At 36.8% G+C, this 13,421-nt stretch overlaps 1 pseudogene; it reads right to left on the reverse strand.

Moving 5' to 3' along the window:
* Nucleotides 1–477: 477 nt before the first annotated feature.
* Nucleotides 478–9,848, reverse strand: LOC116786234 (annotated as a pseudogene).
* Between the last annotated feature and the right edge of the window lie 3,573 nt (nt 9,849–13,421).

Consider the following 13,421-nt stretch of genomic DNA (forward strand, 5'->3'; position numbering starts at 1 on the left):
TTCTTATCTGCAGTGGTCTGGAAATAAAAGTGAGCTGTTTAGGGAAAGCAAAGCAGTCTAATTTCAGGCTGAAGAGATTATTCTGGGCATTTTATGTATGAGTTAAACTCCAGTAGAGGCATAATGAATTCCACTGTGTATTGCAATGAAGGTTTTGGCTAATCATCAGAATAAACTGATAATAAACTTGTGCCTTGAATAGTTTGCCTCATATCCTGCATAATTTAATGTGAGTTGTAAAAGAAACTGGTGAAGGAAAGAAATCAGGATCAACAATTAATCATCAGTAAATGCAGATAAGGGCATAGCAGACAGCATCTGTCTGTTGGGACTACGTTGTATTGCTTTCCTTGGTTACTTCACTGTCACTGAATTAAACTTTATCAGTGTTTACTCATCCACTGGAGAAATGCACTTGTTTTTCCTAGGTCACAATGACCTTTAAGAGTCTGATATTCACAGTATTCACTGTAGATCTTATTTAAATGAATGATTGGGAAGGTATTTAGGAGGAGGGACTTGAGAGAGAAAGGTGCAGTTTAACTCATAATTCTGTATTTGTAGCTAATGTTAGGTTCCCTTGGCCGTGAGAATATAATTGTGAACAAGTGCATGAATTATGTAACTCATATTATGGAAAATCCAAAGTCCAACTTCTGTGTCTCTAAGAAACTCATTCAGGTTTGAGTAAAAGAGTAAGTTCCAAAAGTAAGTGACAACCCCATCCAGTTTTCACTTTGATGACTTTTATGTATAAAAAGGATAGCTGCAAATTATGCATCAAAGTCTGCCTTTATCCCTGGCTACCAGTTCTAGCCTGGATTCCACGTTTTGCTGCCTTCCCTATACTTTGTTTATAAAAAAGAAAAGAAAAAACAACAACAACAACAAAAAACAAACAAAACATTTGTTTTTCAGGCATTTGGTTGGTTGTTTTTTTAAGTGGAATACTTCACATAAAAATGTGATAATATTTTTTAAACATTCACAGCTAGGTGAAAACCCAGAGTTGCTATTTTAAAGCTATTGCAATAGAAGACTTTTCACAGATAAAATCTTACAGGTAAAAACTCCCAGACAAAACCCACACTAAAAATCAGTCTCTTCATTTATAACTCTTAACATTTAACTTGAAATCTTCTTATATTCCTCAGTACCAAATAAAGAACCTCCTGTAGCTGGAAACCACCTCCCTATGAACCTGCTTAACAGGTAGCTACCATGTCACCTTCTGTTGAAAAGATAAATAGCATAAAGAACAAATACTAATCAATAATACTGTGTGGACCTCTGTCACAAGTTCTGCAGTGATCTCAAGTCACTTCTGAGGTACTATCAGATCATACTTTACCTTTACAACCCTCACTGTTCTTAAGACCCTTCAGATCAGGTCATGCTGATCACTGTAAGTTTGAGAAACCAAAGAAATACAGCCCAGAATTTGAGAGCGGTTTGTTATTTTTCATTGAAACAAATCAGTGATTTTGTGGAAGAGAAGGTTCTATGGGTTACTTCCAAAATATTTCAGACTTTTCTAAGTGAGGAAAGGAAATAATGGTAAATGCAAAAAACTGAGGTCAGGGAAAAAAACTTAAAAACTGTTTCTCCATCTTCCAGAGAGCTTCCCTAATCAGTTATGCTTCAGTCATTATTTCTTCTTCATAGTGATTAAAGTGGATATTTTATAGACAACAGAGGAACATTTCACTGTTCAGAAGCAGTTAAAGATCTGAATTGTGGGGGTTTGGAATTGGAAGAACATGCAATTTCTAAGGAATTACTTAATTTTCTGGTAGTTTTAGGCAACTGATCTCTTAGAGATTTTCCCATCCAATCCTCTGAACACTTCTGGGAGGACGGAATTCACGCATTTTTAAAGAATAAACCAGTTTCACATCAAACATAAAAAATTGGGAGCTTTTTGCAATGTAAATATTTATCTTCTTTTTATGTAGGAAGGGAATCTGTAAAAACAAACCCTCGGGTGATATTTTTGATGACATGTATTTGGAGTGAGTTTCTCCGACTTACCAGCTCCTGTTCCTAGTCAGAATGATCACTGCAGCTGCTTGCATTTTTACTGTTTTTTGCCAAAGGTTGCTTTTTTCCCTTCCTAATTTTTAAGTCAAATGGAATGTTCCATAGTTTTACTTTCTTGTGTTAGTGAAATTATAACAGTCATTAGTCATTAGGGAAATCAGTGTGCGACAGTGATTGCCTTGTGCCTGCTCTAATCTATTGCTAAGTACTGAAGTTTGTATGCTTGGAATATTAGTGCAAAAGTTGACAATGTTCCTAAGACTCTGAAAGAAGGAGATGTTATCCCTGTTACTTATTTTTCCATAGAGCTTGACAGAGGTCTCTGTGCTGATGGAGCTCTTAGTGTGGTTGTTTCTGCAGTGGTGAAGTTTGGGATTTCTTTAGTTTTGAAGAATGTACTGATAAATTCAGTTGAGACTACCAGGATTAACAGAAATTAATAAACCTTTATTGAAGGTAATCCTTAGTTGACTGATGTCAGGTGAAGGGCACTGGAGTCTGTAGCTAGCTTTGAAAAATCTTCAGAGAAAAATGAAGTGAAAATTGAAGTTCCTCACAGACCTTTTTTTGCAGTATGGCAAACTTCCTGATATTTTGCTTCATATTAAAAAAAAACAAAAATAAAAACAAAAAACTGAAACCAAACCCAAAATACTGAACTGTAAGACTATATGTGTTTTCTAAATTACCTTCTTTGTTAACAACCTTGACTACAAGCTTATTCTCTATTTAATGCTGTTCAGAGTTGTTGGCAATGCATTGTTATTCCTAATGGAGCCATTTCAGTTACAAAATGTGGAAAAAATACAAACCAGGTCCATTGTTCTTGGTGGTTTTTTGTGACAATGAAATATACATACAGTATGGCTTATTTAGTATTTGCACAGTGAAGGAAATGTTCCAAGTTCTAATGTTGCATATATTGACCCAAAGCTACTCAGTTCAGAACTTTCCCCTGTATCCTGAATAAAAATCTTAAATTATTTATTATGTTTTGCTTAAAAAGGGAGAAATACCACCAGAGATTCCATTTTCAGAAACATTTATGTTAATTCATACTTTCATGATAATTTTCTCTTTTGTTTAGTCAGATCTACATCATCAGTAGAGAGTTAAAATTGGAAATAGAGGCAAGTCTATAAGAGGATGTGCAATATTTATAATTAAATGAGTCTTTAAAATTATTTTGTTTTGAAGTTAAGTATTAGTAGTAAGTATTTTACGTTATCATCATGTTTGTTTATGAAGTTAGAGGAACAGAAATATCTTGGATTGTTTTAATTTCAAACATATCAGATTTTCTGGCTGAAAATAAAAAATCAGATGTAGACCTACTTAAAAGTGCATAGAGTTTGTGTTTTGGGAGTCCTGGAAAACAAATGGCACTAAAAAAATCTTTTGCTTGCTTCTGGTGTTTCTGTGCTTTTAACTTTCAGCAGTACAATAGTGTAAAAGTACAATACTCCTTTCCAGTGTATTATTGTTCTTTGGTTTTAGTACGCTAAAGTTTTCTAAACAGATCTGAGTTTAGAAATTAACATGAAAAATTAGTACAAATTAAAGACTTTTCCAGGTCTATATCTTGTTTGAATTCATACAATATTTTCTTGGAAGTGTTATGTCTTCCAGTGAACCACACAGTTTGCCAATGTAATAATTGTCAATTTTTTAATCATGAGTAAGAAATTATGTGAGAAAAGTTTTAAGGATGGAAAAGATATTAATATTTGCTATTTATTTTTCAGATTATTCATTAAATGAAATCTGATGAACATATGAAGCAAAGTATGTAAGTCCACTACAGAAAACTTTTGTTGGTAACAATTTTCTCACTTCTTTGCTACTCCAGATTTGATTCTATTGATGAGTTTTATAACTATGACAGAATGCCACAGTGTATTGGTTCCTTGTATTCAGTCCCATACCATCTGTTATATTCTAGTATGACTACATATCATACAGTATAATACATTTCAAAACTGATGAAAATCTGTATTTTTGCACGAGACATATACTTTACTATCCTGTCTTTGTCCAGTTGATGTCCATTAACAAGAAATATCTGACATTGAAATTTCTGGTACTGTTTTAATTGTTTTAATTATTCCCACTGATTTCAATAAACAAAGTTAAATTGTGCCTGCAGAACTAATATAATTTATAATCTTGCCTATGTGTTTATGTTTTATGAAATGTCTTCCATTGGACTGTATTCTATTTGACATCTTATTAATTTTTATTTCCAGAATTGAGAGAAAATAGAATAAATTGCATACACATGATTTATACATGTACTACACATGTATTGCATCACACAGATCTCCACATATTAAGATTTATGTTACATTTATAAATACACTTTATAATTCAGAATTTTTCACATGCATTTTACAGGAAGCTTTTTCATTAATCTTATCCAGGAGTCTTTCTAAGACTGTAGCATGTGTTACTCTACATCTTAGGATTGATTTATACATTCCAGGTTTGTTTTTTCCCTTTACATTGGTGAAAACTCATATGAAAGAATTTTCAGGCATGGAGCATATAAAAAAGCCTGACTACATTGTATTTTGCTGGCTTCCAAGTACTGTACAAATCATTGACATAAGAATAGAAATTACATTTATACTTTTTTTACATTAAAATATTAAGCATAGCTAGGATAAGCTAGGAGAAGGAGGAGTTTAAAGGAATCATGACTTTGGGGTTTTTTTGCTGTGTTTTGTTTTGTTTTCCACTTTCCTTCCCTTTAATAAAATATATGTTCTGAGAGAGAAATCTAGTGATTATAACAAGATTTATAGTTAGATATTTTTGTGACTCAATTTGTTTCAGTTTTGGTTTTTGATACAAGCTGTGTTATATAATCAATATGCTTGTGCACTATGTAAAAAATATAAAATAAATGTGTGGTTTTAATCTGGGAATATTTTAACAACCTAGAAAATGACTGTGTCCAAACTACAGGAAAAAAACTTCCAGTATTACTTACTTAGGGTGTAACAGAAGGTTTAGTCTTTCACTTAATCTAAAGAATTACTGCTATTAGTTTATCTTTTCTACTTAATAGATATTAGCAAGCCAAACAATTATTATCATTCTCTCACATACGCAATTCATATCTTCAATAGAATACTCAACTGATTCTTCAGAAAAATCCTGAAATATCTTTTTCCATCTGATGCTTTGTAGGGATCAGAGCTGGGATGAGAGGAAATGGAGGTATTAAGTAAACTTCTTCCATTATTTGCACTAATTTATAGCATATATTTCTACTTAATGACTAGAATGCAACCTACCAATTTACTAATAGCTCTGTATGTAAAATGCCTTATATGTGATATTGTAAACAAAATATTACCTTCTTCAGAAATATGTTTTGTCTTAGAAATGGGACAGGGTAAATAGGTAAACTAGTGAAAAAATTCAAAAGCTGTGATTTTTTTGTCTGAGACACTGAGGATGTCTGTATTTTCCATTCCTACAAAGATGCTACATGTAATTTGCATTCACAGCATTGTCGTAGTTTCTTTTAAGTCAGGTGTTTCACTGAAGTAGAGAAAGAAAGGCTGCTAATACTCAAATTCAGAAAAGACTATACTTTTATAGTTTCAGTATATTGATTGAATCATTAGTAATTTAGGATTCTAATGCTTTGTTCCTGTACAGTGGTTCAACCTTATTGTTAAAGAGAGGAGCAAAAATTCCAATTTAGAACAGAATAAAAATAGTTGTTCCTGTTAGGAAATAATAACTCAGCTTATCAAAATTTCATTACACCAGTATAAATACAAACAGTCCTATTGAAACTAATAACTATTCTAGATTTACACCAGTGAAATGGTGTGAATCTCAGACTCTGGACCAATGCCTCACACTATCTTATTAGCATAAGTTTATGCATGAATTTTGATAGTAAAAGACTTGAGGTGGGAAAGAAGGTATCTGAAAGTATATTTAGGGATGTGCATACACTGCATAATGGGAACAGAAGTAGTATACAATGTGAATTGCTGCTAAAATTATCTATTGTCTTTCACGGTCTGTTTTTCTCATCAGAAACATTGGATGCTGGTGTTAGAGCAAAGAAAGGTTCAAGAAACATTTTGCTATGTAAATGAATTCAGGAATTTTTTTTCTCTTTTCAGAGAAGACAAATTGTAAGCGCTTGATGCAGTATAAAAATTTGCTTTTAGAGAGTGAACACACACTAACACACAAATAGCACACAGTCAGTTTCAGAGACTTGCCAGAGACTGGCAATTTTCAAATCATTTTCTGAGCTATTGCTTCTGTATGCATTTAAAATTTTCAGCATGATTAAAAATTTATAAATATATTAATCACTAGGTGCACACCTTGAAGGAGCATGAGATTAGAATTATGAAACTGAGGTCCTGATTCAAGGAAGTCATTAAGTGTGTTTTATCTCACTGAAGTTCAAACCTAAAATTAAGCCTGTATTTGCATGTTTGTCAAGGTAAAGCTTACATTAATATGACAAGTCCTCTTAGAAAGAGGAGAAGTGTGTTTGACTGCCACATACCAAAAAGATAAGTTATTAGAGTCAAACCACAAAGCTAGGAGTGAGAGAAAAGCAAAACTGGCTCACAGAAAAGAGAAGCCTGTCAAACTATATAAGCTAGTGAGAAAGAGGTATGAATTATGGAAAAAAAAAAAAAAACAAACAAAAACCATCCTCAGAGAGACAGGGTACTGCAGTCCCTAGGGAAAAATATTACAAAGAGTTTGGAGATCATGGTGGAATTGTCTCTAAATTGAGCTTTGGAAGGCAGAAAAATGTGGCTGGTGTCCTCACATCCTGATTCTTTTCCTCCAGGCCCTTGTTATATATTCAGCCCAAGTAGTGCTCATTTTTCCTTTTTCTTCCTTTTTTCTTTTTCCCTTTTTTTTTCTCTGCCAACCTTGCTCTCATCCTGTATGTGTCCTGCCCTTTCTATGTTTATTCTTTGAATTGTTTATATAATCTTTTCAGCCATATTTTACCCATGCATGATTTTGGACAGCTGAACATCTAGGATGTATTTAAAAAAGGGAAGGTTTCCTGCCCGTGGCAGAAGGGTTGGAACTAGATCTTTAAGGACCCTTAAAACTGTAAACATTGTATGATTCTATTATATGCAAAGAGAATGCAAGATATTGTGACACGTCATTGGCATTTATCAGGAAAAAAACTGGGGAAATAATGGAAGCTGCATTCCTAAATGTAACTGCTATTTTCTAAGGCAAAATTACTGAAGGGATTTTGGAAAGCTGCAGGGCTACACATAACTTCCCAGAACAAAAAAAAAACACCTTATCTAAAATCCCCCAAGCACACAAACAAAACATTATCCATATCTAAGCAAAAATGTACAGTCTAACTACAAAGAAAATTATTAGGAGGGAAAAAAGAATCATGAGAAGTTCTTACTTTGGGTATGGCAGAGTGTCGTGGGGAGAAACAGTTTTGCCCCCTGCAAAATGGTAAAACCCCAGGGGGTGGTAACCCCTGAAGTTTTGAAGTTTTAGCCAATGAGCGCTTCTGCAAAATATAAACATATCACAACCAGAACAGAAGAGAAAGTTGGTGTAGAAGTGGTAGCCATGTTGTAGGGGCCACGAGGAGAAACAGCAGCAGCAGCCCATTGGGGGCTGGGCCCCCCCAGCCCCAGTGGGGGGCTGCGGGGACCTGGAACAGCATAAAGCTGGGCTAGGTGCCTGTGGCTGGAAGCTAAAGAAGTTTTCTCCATGCTGAGTGAACAGCAGAAAGCGGCGGCAGCGTCCAGAGATTGTGGCTAAGAGCCAACAGATAAGAACTGAACTGGAGAAGCAGCAGACACAGCACACAACTGAGCAAGGAAGACAGAGTTGTCTGGGAGAGCCAAGAAAGAAAGCCAGCAGCAGAGAGACAGAGTTTTAGGGGTAAGAACTGAACCAGACCCCCCCAAACTCCTTGGAAACCCCTCACGTCCTAGAAGGGAGGGGTGAAGTGCGACATGCACTGCAGAGCAGAGCTAAGAAGCTCAGTCGTCCTGAGAGCTCAGCCAGGACAAAATGTGTGGGAGGTGGACCTTGAGCCCTCCCTCGCTGCAGCTATAGAGAAGCTAGCAGCTTGGACTACAAGGGGCTTGAATCTCCTGAAGATACCAGACCGTCACGGAGACTCCTGTGCTTCGTTGATATGACCATGGTGGAGCGACCTTTGTCTGGGGTGAACGTAGCCCACGGAAGACCCCTCGCTTGGAGACGACGGGGCCAAGGGGCTTGGATATCCCCTCGTGTGTGCTGGCAGAGATCCAGCAACAACTGCATGCATGAGAGAGAGATAGACTACTACTCTGAAGAAGCTGCTGCTCTGAGAGTTGGAAGGGATCTTTCCTTCCCTCCTGGACTTTTATTTGGAAGGGAGAAGAGATTTGATCCATTGTAAATACTATTATGTCATGGTAGAGATAGTTGAGATCGTGTGTATAATGTATTATAATATTTATTTGTACAGTCATTGTAATGTATTCCCTTTCCCCATTTTGAGTCTCGTGTTTTGTCTGGGAAAAAAACATCTCACATTGGGTTGAGATGTGGAAGGGGGCTTGGACTAGGGAATTAGATTTTTGGAGTTCTCAAACCATGACACAGGGTCTAAGATGAACTTTGAAAACAGATGCTCATCCTTTTATACCTGCATGTCCAATGTAAATCTGCCTGTCAAAGCACCGCTTTCTCATAAGAGCAGGGTCAGAAATATCTGGCCTGTTAGTACCTGCCAAAATTACTACATTAGTAATTGTATTAAATCCATCTATTTCTACTAGAAGCTGATTGAGTGTATTCCCTTGTTCCCTTTGTCCTCCAAGGTTGCCCTTTTCTCTCTTCCTTTCTACTGTATCTATTTCACTAATGAAGAGAATGCACAAGGTATTTTTCCTAGCAAGAGCAAATAAGTCTCTAACTTGAGCTGGAAGGACACTAACAAATAGCTCTGAGAACTCTGAGCCATTGACTGTGATAAATGGTACATTAACTTCTCCAGCTGTAGCTTTAGGTAGAAGAGTTTCCCCAGTACTGCAGGACTTGTCAGAATTGCCCCCTTTGGAGTTTTTGCTCCCAGATCTTCATATTGTTTGGGATTTTTCAGAAAGGTTGCAAACTCCATTATCTCTATTTTGGTCTCCTTATATCCAGCTACATTTTTGGATTTAACATCTATTTCCTCCTTAAGGACTTTGGCTGTGGTTTCACCCACAATGAAATGTCCACTGATTCGACACCTTGCTGAATCTAAGCCTGCAGGACCCTTCTTAATGTGCACAGTAAAGAACCAGTAACCAGGATCATATACAACAAACTCTGCAGAAATGATCCAGACTACAGGCAATCTGTTCTCCACAGATCTTGCTGCACCGTTTCAAGATTTAATTCAAAAGCGCCCACAGTATCAATATTAAATCAGATGTACCCTTCAGGAGGATACTTTCCAGAAACAAAGATCATGCTAACAAAGTGCCTGTTCATCATTTCAGATCTGTCCACCACTCCTTTAGAAAGGTAGTTATTCACGAAGCCTTTCCAGGTGATTTCTCTCCCAGGAACCCAGAACTTCCCTCTACACATATCCAAAAGTCCCTGACAGCCTGTGAACTGTCACCCTTCTGTAGTCTGGTTCATAATTCAGTTTCTTCTTTCTTGCCATGTTTTTTTCCACTGCTGCCACCTCCTCTGCTACTAGTCCAACCAGGCTGCTGGGCAGTAGCCTACATCTTTTGTTTCTCCAGCTGTACCTCTAGTTCCATTATCTTTCTTCCCATTGGGAAAATATTTTTTGAAGTCTTATGAGGAGTGGATAGGGGAGCTGCGGTGGTTTAGCCTCAGCAAAGGAGGCTCAGAGACCTTATCTCTCTCTACAGCCACCTAAAAGGAGGTGGTAGTGAGCTGAGTGTCAGTCTCTTCTCCCAGGTAACAAGTGACAGGACAAGAGGAAATGGCCTCAAGTTGTGCCAGGGGATGTTTAGATTAGATATTAGGAAAAATTTCTTCATGGAAAGGGTTTAAAGCATTTTTTAAAGGAACAGGCTGCCCAGGGAAGCGCTGGAGTCACCATCCCTGGAAGAGTTCAAAAAACATGTGGGTGTGGCACTTGAGGATATGGTTTAATGATGAACAGGGTGGTGGTGCTTGATAGATGGTTGGACTTGATGATCTTAACGGTCTTCTCCAACCTTAAAAACTCTATGATTCTAAGGCAACACAACCAAAACACGAAGAGTATTCAAGCAGGAGGTATGTTGTGCTTGTCCAGTCACCGTTAGTGGGAGTTTTCACAGCTCTGCTCAAGATCACAGGGACAAGCCTATAGTAACTGTGCCAGAATGCAAAACTGTCAGGTAGGAAAAGATTAGAAGGCCCCAACACCCTGCCCATCCTGGCTTTTTTGCACAAAATGGTGAGAATTTATTCAATAACTTCATGATTTAGACTTGGTTTTTTTTCAAGAAGTATGAGCAAAATACTGGGGTTTAGAGGGTTTTTTCCCATTAAAAAATGAGTTCAGCAAATGCATCGAAGAGTTTTCAATACACATATGTGCCTGCACAATAGTCTTCAGTGGGGATTTTGCTGGCCATTCCCAAGCTCAGAGAGCTGAATGTGAATGAAAGCGTGTCAGAGAAATTTAGATCTTTCAAAAAGTAATGATTATTACTCTTGATTTCCAACATGTAAAAGCTAAATATTTTCATCTTGCTAGAGTTGTCCTGATAATAAAAAACCTAGGCAGATTGTGTTTTGTGTGATAATTTTGTCTTAAACTTCTCTTTTATCATATGCATGTGTGTTCTCAAATGTAAGCACCCATTCACATATCTGGTAAATTTTTTGTTGTTGTTGAAATCTCACCTGGTTAAAGGGTAAAGCTAAAGGCAATGACTTGGAGGCACAGTCTGTCAGTACAACTGAAGAAACAGCAGCTCCTTGTGGTAAAACCAAGGAGAGATAGTGAGGAGGTAAATCCTCGTGAGGCGTGGCAAAGCTTCTTGTTTGCACAGTAATACCAAACTTTCTGAACCTCTTGTAGCGCAGGTGCAATGATCACCAAACAAAGGCATACACAGGTTGTCTAATAGTTTCCAGGGGGACTAAGATTTATTTGCTCGTAGACTGGGATGCCCTTTTAATTCCCAAGTGTGAATGTTAATAGGCTTCCTCATTAAAGAACCTCATTAAATTCAAAATCCCACTGAAAATTAACTGTGCTATGGTGATGCTGAGAAGGGAAGCTAATACAAAACCGGTAAATATGTTTTGAATGTCCTGTTAATCTAGTGAAATTAGCTGTTGAGCATGTTGCCTTGGACCTCCAATGACCATCATAATAGGGTCACTTTAATTCCTTAGTTCTATTTTCACCATTCTACTAAGGGAGCAACATGAAAAAAGCAATCTGATATGTATGCTGTTTGCAATTCTCTTTTTTGGAGACTCTCTTACTCCTGATTAACAGTACTATTTTTCTTAAGATTTTTTCATGTCTACCCTGTTTCTGCTTGCATCAGCATTTCTAGTAACTTCATTTATTAGAAGATATACGATGCAATAGAATATTTCATGATTACCAAAGTGTATGAAAACAAGGCCAAGATATAGAATGAGTAAAATATGAGAAAAGCAAGAAGAAAACCTGGCAACATTTGACTCCATTAAAGGCTGACTGACAAATGAATAAGTAAGTTAATCATAGGTACACCTCTATTCCTGTTTATTTTGAGTTTTGAAATAATTTCTTGTTACCTCCTTTCCTCAATTACTCAGTTTCCTCAACGGAAGATCTTGAGTCCCACCAAGGTATATGTCTTCCTTCTGTGGTCCAGACTCACATAGATAGTTCGTGATATTCAATTCTGTAGGATACGACAATTCCTTTACATCAGGAAAACCTCTTCCCTACAGAAAAATGTGGAATTTGAAAGTGGTAGTGGTTGCCTTACGCTCCGACAGAAAAGCTGTGTCTGATTGTGAGGCAGGAGTAGTGTTTGTGATGTATGGGTTCACGCAAAAGGGTTATGTCTAGCATCTTTCTCTCCACACACTTGCAAATCCAGTCATACTGTGGCCTGTTCTGTGCATTTTAAGATTAAACTTAATGTGCTTATATTGCAGCTAATGTTAACTCTATACCCCGTGCACACTGTTGTGATAGGAGGTGAATTATGGCTGGAAGAGGCACAGCAGTTATATTTGTGGAGGTGGAAGACCACTTATTAGACAGGATAGTGTTGCTGTAGCAGCAGACACTGTCAAGCAGAGCAAAAAGGAATCAGGTTTACAGTGGAAGCTACAGCACTTTTAAATAAACACTGCATTTTTTTTATCCTAGTGGGAAGCGATGTATTTAAGGACTCAGGTGAAAACCTCTGTTAGTCTGTTCCTCTGGGACAGTTACAGGACTTATATCAGCACATGCTGATTGACAAATTGCAAGTTCCTGAATGAAAGAAGGGATGGAATACCAAGTCCCTTTGTTTGTTAAAAAAGAGAGCATGATTTGGTGCCAGGATCCTACCATACCATTTTATATATAATCAGTTATTCTTCACAACGGACAACAGTGGAGACATTATGGTTTCAGTTGATGCATGAGTGCACACAAGTAGCCAAAGCCTTTCTAATTTTGTAAGATTTTCTGCAGACTGACCTTTTAGTGCAATGAGGTCACTTATGTACTTATGATTAAATATTTGACTAAGAACCATGCTGGATTGAGATGTTGTACCTCTCCTTGAGGGCAAGCAGTGGTTTCTTGCTCACCACATGAAGAACTCTATTTCCCTACCACTAAAATAATTATTAAAGAAGTCTTGCTGTGACAGCTATTATGTATTCTAATCCTTGTGGATGCATTAGAAATTGACAACAGTAAGTCCTGCATTAGAAATGGTCCCCATACTGAGTAAGCATGCTGCTAGCTAAAATGGTTTAATCTTCTGCCACAGTGATTTTTTTCCCTAACATTCTTATTGTTGCTTAGTTCATAAGTGAGATGCAGAGATCACTTATACTTTTATGGTTGATAATATGCCCCTCTCTGGGACATAATTGACATCACTGCAGTTGCAAAACAAGGAATGAAAGGCTTTTATTCGTTCCAGGTGATTACTTCATGAGCTTTTTTCAATCAACTCTTTTAAAAATATACAAATAATAAAGGAAACCAGGAAACTTGTGACAACAAATTTATGTTCTAAAAGAAACATTCTGTATAGTTAACTAAAGGGAAAATAGGGCTCATTTTCTAGTCTACCCAGAGAATCAAAGGGTCATTTATTTACAAAACAGTCCTTTCTAAACTTGTTTGAACTTGTCAGAAGACTCACAAAACTATTACC

The sequence above is a fragment of the Chiroxiphia lanceolata genome, chromosome 4 (genome assembly GCF_009829145.1).
Source record: "Chiroxiphia lanceolata isolate bChiLan1 chromosome 4, bChiLan1.pri, whole genome shotgun sequence".
Lineage (NCBI taxonomy): Eukaryota > Metazoa > Chordata > Aves > Passeriformes > Pipridae > Chiroxiphia > Chiroxiphia lanceolata.